We start from the raw sequence: 15,037 nt of genomic DNA, 5'->3' as shown, positions 1-15,037 counted from the left end.
GGAGGATCGTTGAATTGATTCAAGCGGTGGAAAAGGCTCTTTTGGATTTAAGTGACCTTGGAGATACTGGTGCTATTAAAAACCCACTAGTAACAAAGTCCATTGAAAGCAAACTTCCTACAGCACTCAAAAAGGAATGGTTGATGCACGTCGCTAAAGAGAAGAATGGTGTAACACCAGACAATCGTTTCGATAGTCTGTTAGATTTCCTCAAGGACCAGGAAAAAATTTATGAACAACTCGATCAGCTCTGTGAACATGAGTCGGGCAGAAAGGAAACCAAATCCGAGTTCAAAAACACCAGAACCAGATCTACTAAACAAGAACTAGCTATGTGTGTTGTCTGTGGAGATCAAAAGCACAAGAAAAAAACTTTATTTCTGCAAACAGTTCCGAGGTCTAAGGACTGAAGAGAAGAAGGCAGCTGTTAGAAAGCTGGGAGCATGTGATAAATGCCTGGAAGTGCATAACAGCGATTCCTTCTGCAACCCCGCCTACTTGTGCAAGGATCAGGATTGCAAGACCGACAACCTGCCTTCACACCACTTTTGTCTTTGTCCAAATGCTCAGTTCAAGAAAAGTGAAATGAGCCAAAGGAGGAGTAAACTCGATCCAGAAAAGGTTAAAGGTCAAAGAAGATATACTGAAGAGCAAGAGGAGTTTTTCAACAAATTATCACCGGAGCTGGCTAAACAATGCAAAAATGTATTTTCAAACGCCACCACCAGGACTCTAAACTCCATACAAAAGCAAAGACTATTGGAAAACTCCATACAAAAGCAAGGACTATTGGAAAAGTACAATTTACATGAGTTACCAGTCATCATGATGTTATTGAAAGTCACTGCCAATGATGGGCAACAAATTGGTGCATTGATTGACTTGGCCTCTGATACAAATTATATTACCCACAAGGCGGCAAATAAACTAAACCTCAGAAGTGAAAAGATAAAACTCATTGTCCATGGAGTTGGAGGGATGAGAATCCAGGTAGAAACTAAAAGGTATCTTCTAAAAATCAGAGTGAAGACCCCAAAGGGAACTTTAAGATCTCATCAGTTGATTTGCTATGGGCTGGAAGCCATTGCTGACATCCAAAACCATGTGACATCAAAGCAGTTACAAAAGATTTTCCCAGATGTGCAACTTGGCGATCTTGAGAGGCCTACGGAGATCCACCTTCTCATAAGTCACAGAGAAGGTCAACTAGTACCACAGAAAATCCATGCAGTAGGAGATCTCGTGTTGTGGGATGGGCCCTTTGGTAAAACAGTTGGAGGAACCCACCCAGAGCTTTTTGAAGATTTGACAATTTCCACAAATGGGTCAGTTACTCACTTCGCGAGGTCTATGAGGACAGCCGCTTTCAAATATGAGGAAGTAATCAGTGGAATGTCCCAAAGGTCCCCCCAAAATATGTGCCCGAAGGTAAATCTGCAAAGCACAAGCACTGCAACTACAACTCGCGAGTTCCTCAAATGGTGGAAATGGGACAGCATCGGTGCAGCCTGCACTCCTAAATGTGGAGGATGCCGATGTGGAAACTGTCAGCCAGGTGGGAAGGACATGACTCTCGCTGAAGAGAGAGAACTACAAGTGGTCAAAAACGGACTTACCTATGTAGAAAAAGATGACCACAGCAGTAAACCGCACTGGCATGCCCGCTATCCATGGGTGGAAAATCCTGCCTCCCTGCCAAACAACCGAAGGGCGGTTCAAGCCACCTTTTTTAGAACTGAAAACCAATTAAAGAAAGAACCAGAGTTGAAAATCGCATATACCGCCCAGGTACATGACATGGTGGAACGAAAAGCAGCCTTGAAACTGTCAGAGGAAATGATCAATGAATGGACTGGGCCGGTGTGGTACGTTAGTCACCTTGTTGCACCAAACCCACACTCAACAACAACCCCAGTGAGGCTTGTATGGAACAGCAGCCAAAGGTTCATGGGAGTCAGTATGAATGACTTGTTAATGAAGGGTCCTGATGTTCTAAATCAGGTTCGCGGAGTCCTCCTCAGATTCCGTTGTGGAGTATATGCTGCGTTAGGAGATGTGAAGAAGATGTACAACTCAGTTTGGTTGGAACGCGAAGAAATGCACCTGCATAGATTCCTTTGGAGGGACACAGAAGAGGAAGAACTGGAAGAATATGCAATCACCAGAGTTAATATGGGAGATAAACCTGCTGGGTGTATTGCACAACTTGCAATGCGTGAAACTGCTAACCTTCCTGCATTTACTCACCTCAAAGAGGAACGAGATGTTATACAAAATGCTACTTACGTTGATGACATACTCACCTCGCACAATAGCCTTATCCAGCTAAAGACCATAACAGAGAATGTAGACCAGATCCTGAAAGGGGGTGGATTTGAACTAAAACCTTGGGTCTTCTCTGGGCAAAGTGGGAGGCAGGAGGATGGAAATAGACTGGGGGAAAGAGAAGCAACATCCGTGATTGTACCAAACCGGATCGAACAAGGTGACAACAAAGCACTAGGTCTGAGGTACAAGGTAGAAGAGGACATGCTTCAAATCATGACTGTGATTAACTTTTCGAAGAGGAAGAGGAAGATACGGCTTGGACAAGATCTCCAACAAGATCAGATTAAAGCCTCAACACCAAACCCTCTGACAAGAAGGGAACTCCTCAGCCAAGTGTCAGGATTGTACGATCCGGTTGGTCTAGGAACGCCAGTCAAACAGATGGGAGCAATTCTTGTGCGAAAGGCATTTCAGGAAACAAAAGGAAAAGGATTCGGTGCAAGAAACATGGGACACAGCGCTTTCAGATGATCTTCGACATGAGGCAATAAAACTTTTCGAAGAGTACACCGAACTGGCAAAAATTACGTTCCACAGGTCACTGACTCCCTTAGGCTTCGCTAGCAAACCTTTAGCCATTACATTTTGTGATGGAAGTGAGCAGGCTTTCGGCGCAGTGATGTACCTGAGATGGGGAGATGAACAGGGGCTGGTGATCAGATTGGTGGAATCCAAGGCCAAATTGACTCCGGTAGAGCACAAAGGTGACACAGTAAAGTCGGAATTATGTGGTGCCGTGTTCGCATCCCGTTTGAAAAAGTACTTTGAAGATCATGGCCTTATTGAAGTTGGAAAATGGTATCACCTCCTCGACAGTCAAACCATCCTCGGAGCAATACAGAGAGACAGTTATGGCTACCAGACATTTTTTGCGAATAGAATTGGAGAGATTCAAAGCAACACAAATATCAAAGACTGGCATTGGATTCCTGGTCCTTTAAATATTGCTGATGTCCTTACGAGAGGCACTGGAGCTAAAGAGCTCGGACAGGACTCCAAGTGGCAAAACGGGCCAAAGTTCCTGAGCTTGCCGGTAGAGGAATGGCCGGTTAAGTCAGCTAAGGAATTAGCTACCGCTGCCAAAGAAAATGTCAATAAATTACAGAAAAAGGCATTTGTGGCTGCACTGACGAGGGCCAAGGCAAACAGCTTGAAGCAGAGAAGGGTCCAAAAAATCCCCCAACCAAGAGCAGGAGACCTTCCGCAGAGCCAACCATCCAGAATCTGATAGATGTTAAGCGCTTCAGCTGCCTATCCCGGCTGATCAAAGCGGTGGCATGGCTCTGGAGAGCAGCAAGAAGACTGGGAGGACATCATAAAGCTATGGACAAACCACAGTGGGAGGCAGTTCCATTAGTTGGCACTATAACGACCAACGAAAGGGAAGATGCCCTTAGAGACGTCTTTCTTTCAGCACAAAAGAATATGAGTCTACCCACCACCACAAGAGATAGGCTGGTTGTCTATAAGGATCAAGACACAGGATTATTGGTCTGTGGTGGACGGATACAGAGTTATGATGAAGATCAAGCCAGCGTTCCCATCTTACCTTCTGATGCCTGGGTATCCTGCTTGTTAGCTCGTGAAGCCCATAACCAGAATCATGAAGGGGTGGCTGGAACTTTGCTAAGGATGAGATCCAAGGCTTGGGTCATAAAAGGGAGGAGGATCGCCAAGCGGATCGTTGATGACTGTTTGATCTGCAGAAAGGCCAGGGCACGGAGATGTCAACAAATCATGGGTTGCTTGCCACCTGAAAGGACAGAACCTGCCCCTCCCTTCAAGTTCACATCAGTGGATCTATTCGGTCCCTACCACGTGAGGGATGATGTTAAGAAGAGAGTGACGAAGAAAGTTTGGGGAATCGTGTTTTGCTGCATGGTCAGCAGAGCCATCTATGCTGATATCGCAAACGACCCGTCAGCAGAGGGTTTTCTAACAGCCTACCAGCGATTTACTGCAATAAGAGGACATCCACGAAAGATCTGGTCAGATCCTGGTACCAATTTCATTGGAGCTAAGCCGGTTTTGGAGGAGATGTATAAATTCCTCGACAATCAGGACAAAGCAGGTTTGGAGGATCTTTCTGCCAAGAACGGAACTGAATGGGTGTGGAAGCTTCATCCAGCGGATTCTCCACACAGAAATGGCGCTGCTGAAGCTGCTGTACGCGTGATGAAAAGAGCACTGCAAAATCTTGGAAAGGGATCTTCACTAACATACAGTGAGTTTCAGACAGCCCTTTATACAGCAGCCAATCTTGTGAATGAAAGGCCAATTGATGCCAGGACCCAGAGCCGTGAAGACTGCATTCACTACATTACACCGAACACCCTCCTGCTTGGGCGAGCGTCTCATCGAGGAGACTCAGAGACCTTTGACTTTACCAGTTACCCGTACAAAAGACTCCGAGCCATCCAGACGGAGGTGGACAAGTTCTGGAGAGCATGGAGCCAACTTGCAGGTCCTAATTTATTTATCCGGAGCAAGTGGCACACTGCCCAGAGGAATGTCGCCCTTGGTGACATTGTGTGGCTAAGTGATCAGAATGCTTTAAGGGGGCAGTACAGGTTGGGTAAGGTAGTTGGGGTCAACCCGGACAGTGAAGGCATTGTGAGAGATGTTGACATTAAAGTTACACCAAGTTACTGTGCACCTGGTGTGAAAACAAAAGATGGACACGGACGGCGAGACCGATCATGTCTGGGTGGAGGCAAAGACAGAACTGTTATCTTACACAGAGATGTTAGACGCTTGGTTGTCTTATTGCCTATTGAGGAACAGAAATGAGATGTTCTTGACCTTTTCATGACTTGCGATATTTCTTGTGATTCCACACAAATATCGAGTGGGAGGTGTGCGGTCAAAATCATGATCATACAGCATATTTAGATTGAAATAAAAACTAAAATAAAAATATAAAAAAGAATGGAAAAAATATGTAAAAATAAAGAAAATAAATAAGACACACGGGGTAGGTGGTAGATGAAACAGCTGGAACTAATTAAGGTCAGTGCGCGCGTCGCTCCACGTCTCAGAACGTCACCGCGCATTTCCTGCCTGAAATGTTTTATGTAGGACATGTCAGGAGAGAGAACTGTTTGTGAAAGTTCCTAGAGGAAGCACTAACGTGGTGATCCTCCGAAGCGGTAAATGACACTCATCTAAAGACTGGAAAGGCAGCCGGTAAGACGCAGATTTGTAACGCGTGTGCGCATGCCGATCAGCTGATGTGTGATGTTAAGCGCAGCTCGGAGCTGTGGTCTCCGGTGCGCATCATAAATGTTTGTGTCGGGTGTTTAGAAGTCAGTTTGATGTTTGATTGTTAATAAGTTACTTCAAACCTGCTCATTATTTGATGTTGTTATGTAAGAGTGAAACAAATAGCTGAAGTGATGAATTTAAGTGAGTTTGGGTCCGAATGAATTAATATATCCGAATGAATTAATGATATATCCGAATGAATTAATGATATATATATATATATATATTCGTGCTAACATTTATAAATGAATATCACATTGAAATCACACATTTTATGAATGGCTGTTTATAATGAAATGTTACACAATTTACACTGTTTCTTAGCACACACAATGTTTTTGTTTAAGGTTTTTCACCTGCTCGTAGGCTTTGCCTTGCTTCGTGCTTCGTCATCCCCTATTTCCGTCTTGGATAATATGAAACGGAAGTGAAATAAAGGAAAATGAAAAGTGAAGCCATGAAGTCCTGAGTGGAATCCTGCGTATTTCTCCAGTAGATGATCCCTGTTAAGTGGGGATTGTGTCACCTAACAGAGGAACTTAACAATTATTTAAAGCTCTTTTTATGGATGCAAACTGTAATTCACTGCAATTTAAAGGCCATTATGCAACCATGGCAGTAGGTGTTGAAACCATGACCCAGAGGTGGCTGAACCAGATAAAAGTAACTGACGATTACACACTCACTTCAACCATGCGCAGTGGCAGTATCATAGGTTCATCTGAGGTGTGATTATTGCTAGTTGAAAACTTTACCTGATGTGTAATTTGATTTTATCCCATTTTACCTTAAAGGACGACACACCCAGAGAGAGAGAGTAAATTGATTATTTATTAACGTTCGATCACCATGCGTTAGCTGGGCCAGACATCCAGCCCCCACTCTGCTCCAGCTCTGCATACCTGCGGTCTCCATCAGGAGACCAGAATGTTAGGTAATATTTAATCTCCGTAACCCTGGACCCTGAAATAAACACACATGACAACAAGGAAGACATTTTACCCTGAGTCTCCAAAACAAGGAGAGTTAATGCAGGAATGGCCTTCTCCAAGGCTTCTTCCCATATCGCTCCCGTGTGCTCCCAGCTCGTCAGGGGCTTTATTCACTAAGGATGGGGGAGAAGGCGGGCCTTCTCAGGTTACAGAGGTACAGTTTTCTTACAATCAACATCCTTTCTCAACCTTTCATGAACAGCAACAGTTGGCCATCTTTTAGGCCTCAAAAAGGTACAATTATAAAAATACCCAACATTCCCTCCTGATGTGACTTTTTGAGCAAGAAAAGATGAAACCAATAAAACACATTATCATGAAATCAGGACACACCTACCAACCTGGAATTTGAAATGACCAATTAATCAATCGGATTTTAGTTCAACATTAAACCAGACATCAAACCCAATTTTATCCTGTATTTTTAGCTTTATTAATTTATCCCCACTAAATGCTACCTTTGAGCAATGATTATCCTGTCAACAAAACCCAGAGCAAGAGTTAAGACCTGGAATTAGGAATGAATAAACTAGATACCAAAACCTACATAATAATCTTGAGTTCCTAGCTTTATTAAGTTAACCCACATCATTTGTCATCAAACACTTGTGGATCTTCTGCTCCACATCCGTCGTTACCTCCTGTGCTGCAATCGATCGCTTGTAGGACTGAACAGGTGTCACAGGTTTTGTGTTTTCTGTGGCTGGCTGACCTGCGGTTCTGGTTTCCTCCTGAAGTTGGTGTTTGACCTCTGCACCTCATCTCCAGTTCAGGTGTGATATCTCGGTCACACTGTGCTCTCAGCTTTGCGTCGTCCTGCTGACGTGTTGACGCAGGACGGAGTTGGGTCACTTCCTGAGAGAGCTGACTGGCCCACAGGGGTTTTGTGGTTCCACAGGGTTTTGTGGTTTTACATCAGCTCACAGGTTGGTACCGGTTTCAGCTAACTGATCCACTTGGTTTGTGGTTTAACATTAGCTCAGCTGGTGACGGTGGTTTGTGTCACTTCCGTCTTGGACTGCAAGTCAGCAGTTTAGCCATGTCTTTCGTGCTTCCTCCATCTTGGATTGCAGGTCTCCACCTCCTTCTGAACACACCTACAAGTCACAAAAGCTTCAAAGATCCACAGCAGGATGCCACAGACACAGACCAATTTGCATTCAGTTAGATATGCGTTCAACTTCCACAGCTGCTTGCCCAAAGGAACTCAGATCCTCTGAAGTCTTTTCATCGACACTTTCCTCCTGAGTCTGCCATTCCTGCATTCGGAGAGTAGCAGGACATGACATAGCAAACATCTTGTGTTGTAATCACAATACCTTCCTGGTTGTTGAGGGTCAATGGGGCACAAAGTGTTTTGTGTCCGATCTGTGTCCTTTGATGTTTTCTGCAGCAACCAATGCAGCCAGCCACTGATCTTTATCACCTGTTAATCGAATTGCCACCATCACATCACAACAGGACACAAATCAAGGAGTCTCCCAGTCTGTTCTTGCCTAGGGAACAATTCGCATTTAGGAAATCTGTGTACCCAAAAGTTGTGCTGCCTAATTGTCTAAATTAATAAACATTGATGTCTGGTTTAACATGAAACTAGTCAGATATAGTCTGTCCTAAATTTATCACAAACGAAATAAAACACATCCAAATTCTTTAAAACTAGCTTGTCTCAAAAGGAGTTAATCAGAGATTCTACAACACTAAGGCAGAGTTTACACACTCACGTCACAGAGGCTTCAAAGAGGTTTTTCACAAAAGGGTGCCGCAAGAGACTTCCAGTCTAGCTTGATTTAGCTGCTTAGGAAACATTTGCATTCTAATTTAAATGAAACAGCCCGTCTCCAACTTTTTCACAGGAGTGTTACAACACAATTGTAAGGTAATCAAAAGGGTTAAAACACCACTTTATCAGTGTGGAGGAAGTCACTCAGATTTATTAAACCTTATAACCCAAACAGAAAATAAATGATGGTAATAGCTCAAATGTTGAAATAGTTACAAAACAGCCTTACTGTTGAGTAAAATAAAATACTACGATTAGCATTTATGGTCTGCAGGGGCTGAGTTGATGTTTACATTTCAAACAAGATTTGCATAGGAATAGCATACAGGAAAAATCTAGCACTGTGGTGATTCAATCATGTTATTAAATTAACACCAGTTACTTAATCTATCAATGGTCGACAAGACACATTTAACGGGAAGTTTTTAAGGTTCATAAAAGATCTAAACACCCTCCTGTAAAACCAGTCAATGGCAGGAACACCAAGTTTAACATGATTTAGTCATATGATAAAATGCTGAGATAAAAAACTGTTACTGCATAGTGTAGAATTCTATTTACCTAAGAACATAACCCACTAAAGTAAAACTGCATAATCTAAACAATAATACCGAACATGGTAACACTAGCTTACATCTATCAGACTATAAAATTTAAACAATAGGTCTGAAATATTTAGTTTGGGGCTGTTTCTATATAGTCCAGTAAAGGAACAGCCTACCACTTGTGAAATAGAGACCATCTTGAGTCAAAGTTGTATTTTTAATCGTGGTTCATGAGCAAAAGGTATCTTCGGATCCAGATTAGCTGCTTTACAGCTAATCTGTTTCCGTCTGACAAAACTAGAGCTGTGCTGGTATGTTACAAGAGTCTGTCAGGCTAATATGGCATAAGCTATTTATAAGGTTATGTGCCTCTAAACACTAAAACCTACGTGATTTGTTTATTCTAACAAACTACATGATCTTTTAGAAAGGGTATTTATTTATTTTAATAAAAATAATAAAAGGCCTGTAGACCAGAATATCTAATTTAATTTGAGGCAATCGTGTGAATCTTCCCCATCATATTTGGCCATCCATTTCAGCCGGTGAATCTGAAGGAGTTAGAGGATGGATGTATTTATCCCTGCTTAACTGTATTTGCTTAACATTCTATCTACGTAAGTCATTTTGTTTACTAGTTTAGTAAGAGTTATCATGCAGATAAGAGCAATAACTTTTTCAGATAGTATTTAGCTAATCATCACACCTCCTTTCTGTCTGTCACACACTCACTCACAAAGTTTTTGCTTATTTCTAATTAGAATTTTGACCATAAAGATCTTAGAAATTAAATGTAAAATAAAGATTTCAGAACCAAACATTTCTGTCCCTACCTTCTATACCTTCTCACATCCTCAAACATTTCTTTAAAACTTCCTTTTTGCCTTCTCTCTTTTCCTCAACTATTTCTTTAAACTGTCTATTTGCCTTCTCTGTTTCTTCAACCATTTCTTTAATTCTGTCTTTTCTCCATCTGTCTGCTTTTTTTCAACCTTCTCTGCTAACCTCTCATTTCTTCCTAACCACACCATCCCCCATCAATTAACACTTCGCTGTCTCCACTTCTTACCCTTTGTTCTTCACACACATAACATAGCCTTCTTACACATCACAGGATGTTAGTGTTATTCATACATGTACAGAATAAAGAACAAGACAACACAGAACAAAACAGAAACATAGAACATAGACTTTCTAGAATCTGCAGATTTCACACAGAACCCTCAGTCACACATATTATCATGCATTCGGACCTTCCACCCATTCAGAAATCTCGGCCGAGACACACATTCAGGCTTCAGAACCTTGGCCCAAAACTTCTCTCACACACACACACAAACAGAAACTAACCTGCAGGCTTTCACTCACGCACATTCAGAGCTTTGACACACACACACAGACGGAGCAAAACTCTGTCAGAAATTAACATGCCAGTCCTCAGCGTCAACTTTCAACAATACACAACACGGAAACCGGCAAAATGGAACGCAGCCCATGACGCCAGAAAAATCACAACACACATAACATAGACCGGAAATTTTGACCGATTTGAGATCTTTAAGCCAAATAACGGTGATTAATTTTATTGTACGCACCATAAAATATTTTAACAATTTCAGCAACAGTGAGCTTACATAGTGAGTCTGCACATTCAACTCTATTACAACCCACAGTCCGTCGTGGGGGGTCCATGGTCGCTGACATGGACAAATTACAACCTCCCTCGCGTTTACTCTGTTCCCTCAGAGACAAACGGAGTCCAGGACAAAGTCCAGCGACTCTCAGCCCAGTCCTCTGCCGGGGCCCGAAACGTCTTTCGTGCGTGAATAGCAAAAAATCACTACCAGCGTAAAATCACTGTCGTCCAGTTATTGGGAAAAAGGTGCAATTTAGTACTCACTCAGCGTGCTATTCAGCTGCCAGACTGCGAAGTAATCTCCCACCGGAACTCTGCTCTCCAGAGCTCACCAGAGCTGATCCACAGTCTCCCTTACCAGAAACAGGCTCAAAACAATTTTAGCCAAACAATCTCACACGTCTTTTTCCGGTCATCAACTTTCTCATACACTCAAGAGGTTCACACACACACACACGGCCGCAACTGGCCAACCTCAATCAACTTAAACCACACTGCCAGTGGTTAAAGAAACAGATGCAAATTAATGAATTAACTTAATGAACTAATGAATTAACTTACTCTCCTCCACGTTGTAAATTCGTCCTGAGTTCCGAGCGCAAGAGCCTGTTGATGAAAGTTTGTCTGCAGAGCTATGAAGCCGGCCAGTGAGACAATTTGCAGTCCCCCGGACTTATGATGAAGTGGCGCCACGCGGCTCCCTGGAGACAATCTTCCACCGCTAGGCTCTGCGTTGCCCGCATTCTCCACCATTTGATAGGTAATTTGATTTTATCCCATATTACCTTAAAGGACGACACACCCAGAGAGAGAGAGTAAATTGATTATTTGTTAATGTTCGATTTGACGATCACATACGCTGTATATCTTTGCGCAGTGGCAGTATCATAGCCTATGAGGTTCATCTGAGATGTGATTATTGCTAGTTGAAAACTTTACCCAATACCCGTCCTTGGTGATTTGAAATATTATCATCAAAGGAAATTTTTGACAGTCTCTATGGAGACTTGTTGTGATGTTGAAGTTCAGTGTTTTAATGCTTGGAAACCTGTGTTGGACATGTTTTACTTACTTAAGTTGTAATTGTTTTGTGTTCATTGCACCCAATGGCCCTACTGTTAGAATCTGGTTTTTCAGAAAGGTCAAGAGGTGAATCAATGTTTTTTTTTACCTTGCTGATATTTGGACACTTACATTAGCTTCGATAATATTATTTAAAGCTCTTCTTATGGATGCAAACTGTAATTCACTGCAATTTAAAGGCCATTATGCAACCATGGCAGTAGGTGTTGAAACCATGACCCAGAGGTGGCTGAACCAGATAAAAGTAACTGACGATCACACACTCACTTTAACCAAGCACAGTGGCAGTGTCATAGCGTATGAGGTTCATCTGAGGTGTGATTATTGCTAGTTGAAGACTTTACCCAATACCCCGCCTTGGTGATTTGAAATATAATCGCCAAAGGCAATGTTAGACAGTCTCTATGGAAACTTGTTGTGATACTGAAAATCAGTGATTTAATGCTTGGAAACCTGTGTTGGATTATTCTTGACTTACTTAAGTTGCAATTATTTTGTTTTCATTGCACGAAATGACCCTACTGTTTAAATGTGGTTTTTCAGAAAGGTTAAGAGGTAAAACAATGTTTTTTTTATCTTGCTGATATTTGGCCATTGACATTAGCAATATTATTTAAAGTTTTTTATGGATGTAAACTGTAATTCACTGATATTTGAAGGCCATTAGGCAGCCATGGCAGTGGGTGTTGAAACCATGACCCAGAGGTGACTGAACCAGATAAAAGTAACTGACGATCACATATGCTCTATATCTTTGCGCAGTGGCAGTATCATAGCCTATGAGGTTCATCCGAGGTGTGGTTATTGCTAGTTGAAAACTTTACCCAATACCCGTCCTTGGTGATTTGAAATATAATTGTCAAAGGCAATTTTTGTCAGTCTCTATGGAGACTTGTTGGGATGTTGAGGTCTAATTCACACATAGCCGGGTTTTTTTAAAAACAAATATCCGCCCCTCCAAAAACTTACATCCACACTACCTCATTTAAAAAAAACTGTCCACACGTTCCCAGATAAATACGTTGTTATGGACATGCCAGACCTGTAGGCGGCAGTACTTCCCCCGTTCTTAACCTTGTCCTTCGTCTGTGGTCTTCGCAAGGAGCGGTAATTCCGCTTGCAAAAACAAACAAGCAAAAAGCGCTTGGACAATTGATAAAGCGAGCGCAGCTCTGAGGGCATCCATGCTGTCGGCTAGTGTAAACACAGGTCGCACACGTGATGTCAGCATTTTTTTTTGTAGCGGAAAGTGACGTTGCGGACCTTAAAACTCCGGTTTTGTCTGTCCACACGCAGACACCCAAAACGGAGAAAACGCAGATCTTCACTTTGGCCGGAGTTTTTAAAAAGATCCGTTTTCGTGTGAAAAAACTACGTTTTCGTGTGGATGACAGGCCAAAACGTAGAAAAATATCTACGTTTTGGCCTGTCATCCACACGAAAACGTAATTTTTTCACATTTAAACAGTAGGGTCATTTGGTGCAATGAAAACAAAACAATTACAACTTAAGTAAGTAAAAAACAATCCAACACAGGTTTCCAAGCGTTAAAACACTGATTTTCAGGCCCTGTCCACACATAGCCAGGGATCTGCCAAAACGTAGAAAAATATCTACGTTTTGGCAGATCCCTGGCTATGTGAAGGCCATTAGGCAACCATGGCAGTGGGTGTTGAAACCATGACCCAGAGGTGGCTGAACCAGATAAAAGTAACTGACGATCACATACGCTCTATATCTTTGCAAAGTGGCAGTATCATAGCCTATGAGGTTCATCCGAGGCGTGATTATTGCTAGTTAAAAACTTTACCCAATACCCCGCCTTGGTGATTTGAAATATAATCATCAAAGGCAATTTGTGACAGTCTCTATGGAGACTTGTGATGTTGAAATTCAGTGTTGTAATGCTTGGAAACAAATGTTGGACAGGTTTGACTTACATAAATTGTAATTGTTTTGTGTTCATTGCACCCAATGACCCTACTGTTAGAATCTGGTTTTTCAGAAAGGTCAAGAGGTGAATCAATGTTTTTTTTACCTTGCTGATATTTGGACACTTACATTAGCTTCGATAATATTATTTAAAAATCTTTTTATGGATGCAAACTGTAATTCACTGCAATTTGAAGGCCATTATGCAACCATGGCAGTAGGGGTTGAAACCATGACCAAGAGGTGGCTGAACCAGATAAAAGTAACTGACGATCACACACTCACTTTAACCATGCGCGGTGGCAGTATCATAGCCTATGAGATTCATCTGAGGTGTGATTATTGCTAGTTGAAAACTTTACCCAATACCCCACCTTGGTGTTTTGAAATATAATCATCAAAAGCAATGTTTGACAGTCTCTATGGAGACTTGTTGTGATATTGAAAATCAGTGTTATAACACTTGGAAACCTGTGTTGGATTGTTTTTTACTTAAGTTGTAAGTGTTTTGTTTTCATTGCACCAAATGACCCTACTGTTTAAATGTGGTTTTTAAGAAAGGTTAAGAGGTAAACCAATGTTTTTTTACCTTGCTGATATTTGGCCATTTACATTAGCAATATTATTTAAAGCTTTTTTATGGATGTAAACTGTAATTCACTGATATTTGAAGGCCATTAGGCAACCATGGCAGTGGGTGTTGAAACCATGACCCAGAGGTAGCTGAACCAGATAAAAGTAACTGACGATCACATACGCTGTATATCTTTGCGCAGTGGCAGTATCATAGCCTATGAGGTTCATCTGAGATGTGTTTATTGCTAGTTGAAAACTTTACCCAATACCCGTCCTTGGTGATTTGAAATATTATCATCAAAGGAATTATTTGACAGTCTCTATGGAGACTTGCTGTGATGTTGAAGTTCAGTGTTTTAATGCTTGGAAACCTGTGTTGGACAGGTTTTACTTAAGTTGTAATTGTTTTGTGTTCATTGCACCCAATGGCCCTACTGTTAGAATCTGGTTTTTCAGAAAGGTCAAGAGGTGAATCAATGTTTTTTTTACCTTGCTGATATTTGGACACTTACATTAGCTTCGATAATATTATTTAAAGCTCTTCTTATGGATGCAAACTGTAATTCACTGCAATTTAAAGGCCATTATGCAACCATGGCAGTAGGTGTTGAAACCATGACCCAGAGGTGGCTGAACCAGATAAAAGTAACTGATGATCACACACTCACTTTAACCAAGCATAGTGGCAGTATTATAGCCTATGAGGTTCATCTGAGGTGTAATTATTGCTAGTTGAAAACTTTACCCAATACCCTGCCTTGGTGATTAGAAATATAATCGCCAAAGGCAATGTTAGACAGTCTCTATGGAGACTTGTTGTGATACTGAAAATCAGTGATTTAATGCTTGGAAACCTGTGTTGGATTGTTCTTGACTCACTTAAGTTGTAATTGTTTTG

General features: G+C 41.8%; 7 non-coding genes and 1 pseudogene across 7 annotated transcripts; all 8 read left to right on the top strand.

Moving 5' to 3' along the window:
• Positions 1 to 6,281: 6,281 nt before the first annotated feature.
• LOC129153694 (U4 spliceosomal RNA) lies at positions 6,282 to 6,447 on the top strand (annotated as a pseudogene).
• A 4,966-nt stretch (positions 6,448 to 11,413) lies between these two features.
• On the top strand, positions 11,414 to 11,554 carry LOC129153731 (U4 spliceosomal RNA). Its single transcript, XR_008559706.1, has one exon. It is a non-coding gene; the product is annotated as a U4 spliceosomal RNA (small nuclear RNA).
• Positions 11,555 to 11,901: 347 nt separating this feature from the next.
• On the top strand, positions 11,902 to 12,042 carry LOC129153685 (U4 spliceosomal RNA). Its single transcript, XR_008559662.1, has one exon. It is a non-coding gene; the product is annotated as a U4 spliceosomal RNA (small nuclear RNA).
• Positions 12,043 to 12,381: 339 nt separating this feature from the next.
• LOC129153723 (U4 spliceosomal RNA) lies at positions 12,382 to 12,522 on the top strand. The gene has a single exon (XR_008559698.1). It is a non-coding gene; the product is annotated as a U4 spliceosomal RNA (small nuclear RNA).
• Positions 12,523 to 13,367: 845 nt separating this feature from the next.
• Positions 13,368 to 13,508, top strand: LOC129153726 (U4 spliceosomal RNA). The gene has a single exon (XR_008559701.1). It is a non-coding gene; the product is annotated as a U4 spliceosomal RNA (small nuclear RNA).
• A 343-nt stretch (positions 13,509 to 13,851) lies between these two features.
• LOC129153749 (U4 spliceosomal RNA) lies at positions 13,852 to 13,992 on the top strand. The gene has a single exon (XR_008559724.1). It is a non-coding gene; the product is annotated as a U4 spliceosomal RNA (small nuclear RNA).
• Positions 13,993 to 14,327: 335 nt separating this feature from the next.
• Positions 14,328 to 14,468, top strand: LOC129153747 (U4 spliceosomal RNA). Its single transcript, XR_008559722.1, has one exon. It is a non-coding gene; the product is annotated as a U4 spliceosomal RNA (small nuclear RNA).
• A 342-nt stretch (positions 14,469 to 14,810) lies between these two features.
• LOC129153745 (U4 spliceosomal RNA) lies at positions 14,811 to 14,951 on the top strand. Its single transcript, XR_008559720.1, has one exon. It is a non-coding gene; the product is annotated as a U4 spliceosomal RNA (small nuclear RNA).
• Positions 14,952 to 15,037: the final 86 nt, after the last annotated feature.

This window comes from Nothobranchius furzeri, chromosome 4, assembly GCF_043380555.1.
Source record: "Nothobranchius furzeri strain GRZ-AD chromosome 4, NfurGRZ-RIMD1, whole genome shotgun sequence".
Lineage (NCBI taxonomy): Eukaryota > Metazoa > Chordata > Actinopteri > Cyprinodontiformes > Nothobranchiidae > Nothobranchius > Nothobranchius furzeri.
Note: the sequence above shows the minus strand (reverse complement) of the source record. Positions and strands in the feature narration are given on the sequence as shown.